At 44.9% G+C, this 8,247-nt stretch overlaps 2 non-coding genes across 2 annotated transcripts; both read left to right on the top strand.

Moving 5' to 3' along the window:
- Positions 1–359: 359 nt before the first annotated feature.
- LOC122942844 lies at positions 360–541 on the top strand. The gene has a single exon (XR_006390741.1). It is a non-coding gene; the product is annotated as a U2 spliceosomal RNA (small nuclear RNA).
- A 6,530-nt stretch (positions 542–7,071) lies between these two features.
- LOC122942666 lies at positions 7,072–7,253 on the top strand. Its single transcript, XR_006390629.1, has one exon. It is a non-coding gene; the product is annotated as a U2 spliceosomal RNA (small nuclear RNA).
- The last annotated feature ends 994 nt before the right edge of the window (positions 7,254–8,247 follow it).

Raw genomic sequence — 8,247 nt, forward strand, 5'->3', positions numbered from 1 at the left:
TTTTGGAACTGTCACTATGCACAGGAGCTTTGGAGGAAGGCCGGGCCTCTTTTTAAATGGATATGTGGTCTGAGAGATTTTAAGTATGAATATGTTTTATATGGACTTTTTACCTGCCCAACTCCTAGACCACAAAGAATTTGTTGGATGATTGTTAATTGTTTTAAAAATCCCATCTGGAAAAGTAGAAATATTTTGATGTTCAAACATGATAATATCGATGTCAAGAATTGTGAAAAGAATTTTGGTCTAAAGGAGGCAAATACCTTATGGTGTTTGAATATTTGGAATACAATCGTTTTATAATTTTATGTTCTATTAATATTATCATTGTTTTATGTTAATTTATTATTCTTGGTTTCACTTTTTGTATGACATTTTACCTTAATAAATTTGTGTTGAAACCTTATCTGATACGTCCTCTATCTGGCGACTATATATTAAAGGGATTTTTCGAACAGGGAGATGGAAAAAGAGCTTGCTCTGTCCACTCCACGCATTGACCTGGTATTGCAGTACCTCCAGGACTGGTGCACCCCTTCTAATCCAGTATGAAAAAACAGAATGAAATTGAGAGATGGATTGCAAGCATACTTCCAGCAAGCAAGTGGAAAGTTGCATGTGTCCTGCCTCAGGAGTTTGCACTTCAGTTTCTCCTCTTTCTGCCCAGTCAGTACTGTGCTGCTTTCTGCGTACCTGCATCTAGTCTGTCAATCTCTAGAGATGTCCCAAACTATTCACCAGCGAACAGTTCCCGGCGAACATATGCGATGTTTGGTCCGCCCCCTATACGTCATCCTTGAACAACCTTTTTTTTTTTCTCTGTAATCTAATTGCAGTTGCCTGCCAGCGTGTGTGTCAGGCCCACAGCGTATACTGTGCCCACTACTGCCAGTGCCCAGTGCCATTACTCATATCTGGTGTCACAGTAGCTTGCATTTTAAAAAATAAATAAAAAATTCACTGTAATTTAATTGCAGTTGCCTGCAAGCATGTGTGTGTTAGGACTACAGCGTGTACTGCGCCCACTACTGCCAGTGCCCAATGCCACCACGCATATCTGGTGTCACAGTAGCTTGCACGCATAGTACTAATCGAAATAAAAATAACAGGAAGAAGCAGGCCACTCCGCAGGGGCCGTCGTGGTGCTGTGATTTCCTTTGGCCCTAGAATAATGCCCAGTGTTCAGAGGCCGCGTACCCTGAACTTGAAAAGTTCTGAGGACATAATTGACACAGGAAACCCAATCTTCTACAGCTTCCGCTCAGAACCTTGACGCACCATCCTCCTCCAGCTCAGCTTCGGGCACCTCTCAAGTTACCACTCGCCCGCCTGCCGCCACCACTAACACCTAGCACTACAGCTGCTTCACTTCTTCTGTCAGAGGAGTTATTTACACATCAGTTGGAAGAAATGAGTAATGCGCAACCATTATTGCCAGAGGATGTAGATAACAGGGGTATGTCTCAGTCAGGCAGCATTACACACATGGACGTACAGTGTGATGATGATGATGATGATGTTGTACCCGCTGCTGCTTCCTTTGCTGAGTTGTCAGATACAAGTGAAGCGGTTGATGATGACAATGTGTCCGTGGATGTCACATGGGTGCCCGCTCGAAGAGAAGAAGAACAGGGGGAAAGATCAGATGGCGAGACGGTGACGAGTTGGAAGCAGGGGGAGGTCGTCGCAAGGAGCTATTGGCACAGTCAGACAGCATGCATCGGCACCCAGGGTCAGCCAGACAGCATGCCAATCAACGCATGCTGTTGCCACCACTAGAATGCCGTCATTGCAAAGCTCAGCATTGTGGCATTTGTTTTGTGTGTCTGCCTCTGATAACAGCGATGCCATTTGCAACCTGTGCCAAAACAAAGTCCAACACCCACCTAGGTACAACTGCTTTGCGAAGGCACATGATCTCACATCACAAACGCCTATGGGATCAACACATGATGACGAGTACAAGCAGCACACAAACTCAAAGCCACCATCCTCCTCCTAGTCCAGCATCTACAGCCACGTCAACCACTGCTGTCCTCCTTGCCCCCTCTCAACCATCCGCCACTCCGCCTCCCACCTTCAGCAGTTCGTTCTTATCTTCCCACAGTCATGTGTCTGTCAAGGAAATGTTTGACCATAAGAAGCCAATGTCACAGAGTCACCCCCTTGCCCGGCGTCTGACAGCTTGCTTGTCGGAACTCTTAGGCCACCAGCTTTTACCATACAAGCTGTTGGAGGCCTTCAAAAAATGTATAGCTTTTGGTACACCGCAGTGGAAGGTACCCAGACGAAATTTATTTTCACAAAAGGCAATCCCCAACCTGTACTCTATTGTGCAAAACGAAGTCATGGCATGTCTGGCACACAGTGTTGGGGCAAGGGTCCATCTGACCATTCATACCTGGTCTGCAAAGCACGGTCAAGGCAGGTATATCACGTACACTGCGCATTGGGTAAACCTGTAAACGGCTGCCAAGCATGGAATGCGTGGCTCTGCAGAGGAGTTGGTGACACCGCCACAACTTGCAGGCAGGACTGCTGCCACCTCTTCGCTAACCTCCTTGGCTGAGTCCTCTTCTGCTGCTGCGTCTTGCTCCACATCAACTGCACCCCTCAGCTCCCCAGGGGCTATTCCACATCCCGGATACGACAGTGTCACGCCGTCTTGGGGTTGACTTGCCTGAAAGCAGAGAGTCACATCGGACCAGCACTCCTGTCTGACCTGAACGCACAGGTGGATCAGTGGCACCAACTGGAGATCAGCAAAGTGGTGTGTGGCATTGAATTTGGGCAAGTAGACACATGTGCCGTGCATGGCACATGTGTTGAATCTGATCATACAACGCTTTGTGCATAAGTACCCAGGCTTACAGTACGTCCTCAAGCAGGCCAGGAAGGTGTATGGCCATTTCAGGCGTTCCTACATGGCCATGGCGCACTTTGCAGATATTCAGCGGCGAAACAACATGCCAGTGAGGCGCTTGATTTGCGACAGCCTGATACGTTGGAATTCAACACTCCTAATGTTCGACCGCCTGCTCCAACAAGAAAAAGCCATCAACGAGTATTTGTATGTCCAGGGTGCTAGGACAGCCTCTGCAGAGCTGGGTATCTTTTTGCCACGTTACTGGACGCTCATGCACAATGCCTGTAGGCTCATGCGTCCTTTTGAGGAGGTGACAAACCTAGTCAGTCGCACCGAAGGCACCATCAGCGACATCATCCCATTTGTTTACTTCCTGGAGCGAGCCCTGCGAAGAGTGCTGGATCAGGCCGTAGCTGAGCATGAAGAGGAAGAGTTGTGGTCACCATCACCACCAGAAACAGCCTTATCAGCATCGCTTGCTGGACCTGCGGCAACGCTGGAAGAGGAGTCTGAGGAAGAGGAATCAGAGGAGGAATGTGGCTTTCAGGAGGAGGAATGTGGCTTTCAGGAGGAGGAAGACCAACCACAGCAGGCATCCCAGGGTGCTCGTTGCCACCTATCTGGTACCCATGGTGTTGTATGTGGCTGGGGGGAAAAACAGACCTTCAATGAGATCAGTGAGGACGAGGGACGAGGAACAGGAAATGAGTAGCTCGGCATCCAACCTTGTGCAAATAGGGTCTTTCATGCTGTCATGCCTGTTAAGGGACCCTCGTATAAAAAGGCTGAAGGAGAATGACCTGTAGTGGGTGGCCACGCTACTAGACCCCCGGTATAAGCAGAAAGTGCCTGAAATGTTACCGAATTACCGGAAGTCGGAAAAGATGCAGCAGTTCCGAAAAAAGTTAAAAAGTATGCTTTACACAGCGTATAAGGGTGATGTCACAGCACAACGGGAATCTAACAGGGGAAGAGGTGAAAGTAATCCTCCTCCTACCACAACGCTTTACAGACATGTTGTTGATGGAGGACATGCAGAGCTTTTTAAGTCCTACGCATCGCCACAGCCCTTCGGAGTCCACCCTCAGAGAACGACTCGACCGACAGGTAGCAGACTACCTCACCTTAACTGCAGATATCGACACTCTGAGGAGCTATGAACCCCATGACTACTGGGTGTGCAGGCTTGACCTGTGGCCTGAGCTATCCTAATTTGCGATAGAACTTCTGACCTGCCCCGTTTCAAGTGTCCTGTCAGAAAGGACCTTCAGCGCAGCAGGAGGTATTGTCACTGAGAAGAGATGTCGCCTAGGTCCAAAAAGTCTACATTACCTCACCTTTATTAAGATGAATGAGGCATTGATCCCGAAGGGACTGACAGTGGAGGATGCATTTGACTACAAAAGGCCTGATGAGATATCTTGGGCTATAAAATGGTCCACACGCTGCTGTATTTAATCTCTGCATGCTGGATGACTTGCGTGACTTCTCTGCCACCAACTAGGATTCAAGCCGCAATGTTTTAGTGCCCTTTTTCTGCCTGGAAAACATACATTTTTCCGGCCGCTGCAACAATACCTAATTTTTCAGGCATGTGTACATGTCTAGTTTTTATGGCCTCTGGTGCTTCACTGTGCCTGCAAAAGGCACATACATGTGTTAATTCCCCTTCGTGATCGTTACCTTGTTGTGGTGAAGGGGCTTGCGTATCACAATAAAGCGATCACCTCTATGAGTGTGTTGGCAATGGCAATGTTGGCGCACCCCAGATGAGATAAGGTCGTTGCTTCATTGTGAACAGACTAAAAGCTGGATAATTTTGCATAGAAAAAACATTAATTTTCTTTGTGATCATCTAAGGTGATCATTAAAGCCTACTAGGCCAACAGTGGGCCCACACTGCATAATCATTGTTTTCTGGGTCACTTAACTGTCACTGAACTACCTCAGCACGACCATAGGCTTTGAAAAATGCGCTGTGCCCCAAATTGGAAGTAGGAGGACCAACCAAGCATCTTTTTCCATCTCCCGGTTCCTAAAATCTATTCCATACACCGGCCCCCTGATATGGGACAAAACAGAGATTAAACTGGTAAGAACAGATTTTTTTTTATTTAAAAAAAAAGAGGACAGCCTCTGCGGAGCTGGGTATTTTTTGGCCGCGTTACTGAACGCTTATGCACAATGGCTGTAGGCTCAATGGCTGCATCCTTTTTCGGAGGTGACAAACCTGGTCAGTCAAGGCAACATCATCGACCTCATCCCATATGCGTTTTTTCTGGAGTGTGCCCTGCGAAGAGTGCTGGATCAGTAACTAAGGTATTGTGACGCTAGTGTATAAAAAGGTCGCAACTAGAAAATTGGAGGCCAATCACCCTCTTAAATATGGATTACAAGCCAATGGCCAAAATGTTAGTAAATCGCATTAAAATGGTGATTGGTAAAGTGATACACAAAGACCAAGTATGTGCAGTCCCAGGTAGAGGAGTATGGGGAAATCTTAACATAATAAGAGACCGTATCTGGTATCAGAGCGAGAGGAAACAAGATCTTGCCATATTGTCTTTGGACTTCCTTAAAGCGTATGACAGAGTGTCTCATGAGTTTTTTTGGATGGTGCTGAAGAGAATGAATTTTCCAGAGATTATAATAAAAACTGATATAACTGCTCTATAAGGAATCCTTCAGTCAAATTCTTGTAAATGGCTTTCTGTTAAAAAATGTTACTTTGTTTTCTGGAGTTAAACAAGGATGCCCCCTGTCACCCATTTTTTTTATTTGTGTTTTAGAGCCGTTATTGTCACTACTACGAAAGGACAACGTAATTAAGGGTGTTGCAATACCAGGAGGTAATGGACTTGCTGTAAAAACAGGGGCATATATGGATGACGTTACAATTATGTGTACATCAATACCTGCATTGCGAAGTGCTGTTCAAGTGATGGAATTATTTTGCCAAGCATCAGCTTTTCGACTTAATAGAGCAAAATGTGACTGTTATGCCATCGGGGACTGGAGAAAAGCTAATATCCCAGACCTTAAAATACAGAAAGAACAAATAAAAATACTGGGAGTTATTTTTGATGACAATAACAAAGGACAAAAATCTGGGAAGAAGTTAAAATAATGGTTCAGAAGAAGGCGGAATTCTGGAAATTATGCAAATTAACAATAGAAGGGAAAAACTTGATTATCAAAGCATTGATCATTCCAATCCTGTTATACCTGAATGTAGTCTTCCCTCCAAGTGAACAATGTCTGAAGTTCTTGCAGAGAGTTATGTTTCAATTCATTTGGAGTTCAAAAATGGATAAAGTCAACAGGGAGACTATGTATAAACTAAAACAGCATAGAGGTAAAGAGATACCAAACATAAAGAAAATTCTATATCTACAGTTCTTCTCTCTCTGTTTTAGGACGATTAAGAAAGCTAAAAAATACCTGGTCCCTTTTCTTAAAATATGCAGCAGGTCATTTGTTTTGTAGACGCCAATGGATACAAATTCCGTTGACTGTACCTGTATTGCTTGTTCCACCAAAACAATATGTATTGATTGAGAGGACTATTCGACAATATTCCTTAGAGAACTGTGAGAGAGAATGTTTGGGTAATACGCGAAAGATCATGCAATATCTGAATAGTAATAAACATGTTTCTTTGGTGTCAAACTATACAGAAACTAGGTCCATGGAATGTTGGAAGTTATTTAACTGTTCTTACCTTTCTAATTATTTGAAAGACTTAGCCTGGATGGTGATGCAAGACTGTTTGCCGACAAGGGCTTTTCAACATAAAAGAGGATTGGTGTCAACATCAAAGTGTCCTAGGAGAGACTGTGCTATGGACGAAACATTGCTCCATGTAATGTGAAATTGCAAATATGCGCAAAACTTATGGAGGAGGGTGGGGGTGTTGTTGAAGCATACTTGTGATCTGGGTTATCTGAACCATGAATTGGTAATGTATGGACTTTGTTCAGTACCGCAGGCAAGTAAAAAGAAAGTGTTATGGACTTAATGTTTTGTTGTTCTAGGGAGACTTGATTAATGAAAAAGAGTGTGTTAAACTTGCTTTAAGTGAGTCATGTGTGTTCTATTTAAGAGATAGACCATATTTAGGTGTTAAAGCTGCTTCATTGTGGAATATTAACATGTGGAATGTGCTTTTTGAGTAATTTATGTTGTATTGTTATGTAAGTTTCATAGTTTTATAATAAAAAATAAATAAAAATCTGTTCTTATTAGTTTAATATCTGATACGTCCCCTATCTGGGGACCATATATTAAATGGATTTTTCGAAAAGGGAGATGGAAAAAGAGCTTGCTCTGTCCACTCCACGCATTGACCTGGTATTGCAGTACCTCCAGGACCGGTGCACCCCTTCTAATCCAGTATGAAAAAACAGAATGAAATAGATTGATTGATCTTTCCAGCAAGCAAGTGGAAAGTTGCATTTGTCCTGCCTCAGGAGTCTGCACTTCCGCTTCTCTTCTCTCTGCCCAATTTTGTCTGTCAATCTCCTAATTGCATCAGCTGTTGGTTTGTTCCAGCACCAAGCAACCCACCCAGCCAGCCAGCCAGTCTCCTCACACCCCAAATCCAATTAAAGGGGCTCTGTCACCAGTTTCTAACCCCCCCTTTTAAAACTATTGTTCTGTCCATGGCGCCCTTGTGATTACAAAGGTGTTGTTATAAGCTAAATCCGCCGTCTCGTTTTGATAAAAAAAACTTTTATCTAACCTGTCAATCATGTGGATAAGGTGCCCAGGGCGTTTCTCAAGGTCTGAAGATGCCGCCCGCCCCCGCCATTGGTGCCCAGCTCCTCCTCTGCTCCTTTCAGCGCCGCCTGAATGTAAAGAAATACGCCTCCGGCTCTCCCTCAGTGCCCCCTCCTTCTTTTCAAAGATCCCGCGCGTGCGCACAGGCCTGTGCCTGATGCGCCCATGCAGACTTTTAGATTCAGCCTCATTGAGCGGCGCTGAAAGGAGCAGAGGAGGAGCTGGGCACCAACGGCGGCGGGCGGCATCTTCAGACCTTGAGAAACGCTCTGGGCACCTTATCCACATGATTGACAGGTTAGATAAAAGTTTTTTTTTATCAAAACGAGACGGCGGATTTAGCTTATAACAACACCTTTGTAATCACAAGGGCGCCATGGACAGAACAATAGTTTTAAAAGGGGGGGTTAGAAACTGATGACAGAGTCCCTTTAAGACTGATGGTTTAGTTAATTGGCTTATCACCTGAATGAAGTGTTTGGACCTCCACGCACCTTGGGTTGGATTTGGATTGGGCCTGTTGTGCACCTGGGATGCTGAGTTGTTCCTGGAAATTGACCCTTTTGTAGCAAGTTGGCTGGATGTAACCATTTAGCTTT

The sequence above is a fragment of the Bufo gargarizans genome, chromosome 6 (genome assembly GCF_014858855.1).
Source record: "Bufo gargarizans isolate SCDJY-AF-19 chromosome 6, ASM1485885v1, whole genome shotgun sequence".
NCBI lineage: Eukaryota > Metazoa > Chordata > Amphibia > Anura > Bufonidae > Bufo > Bufo gargarizans.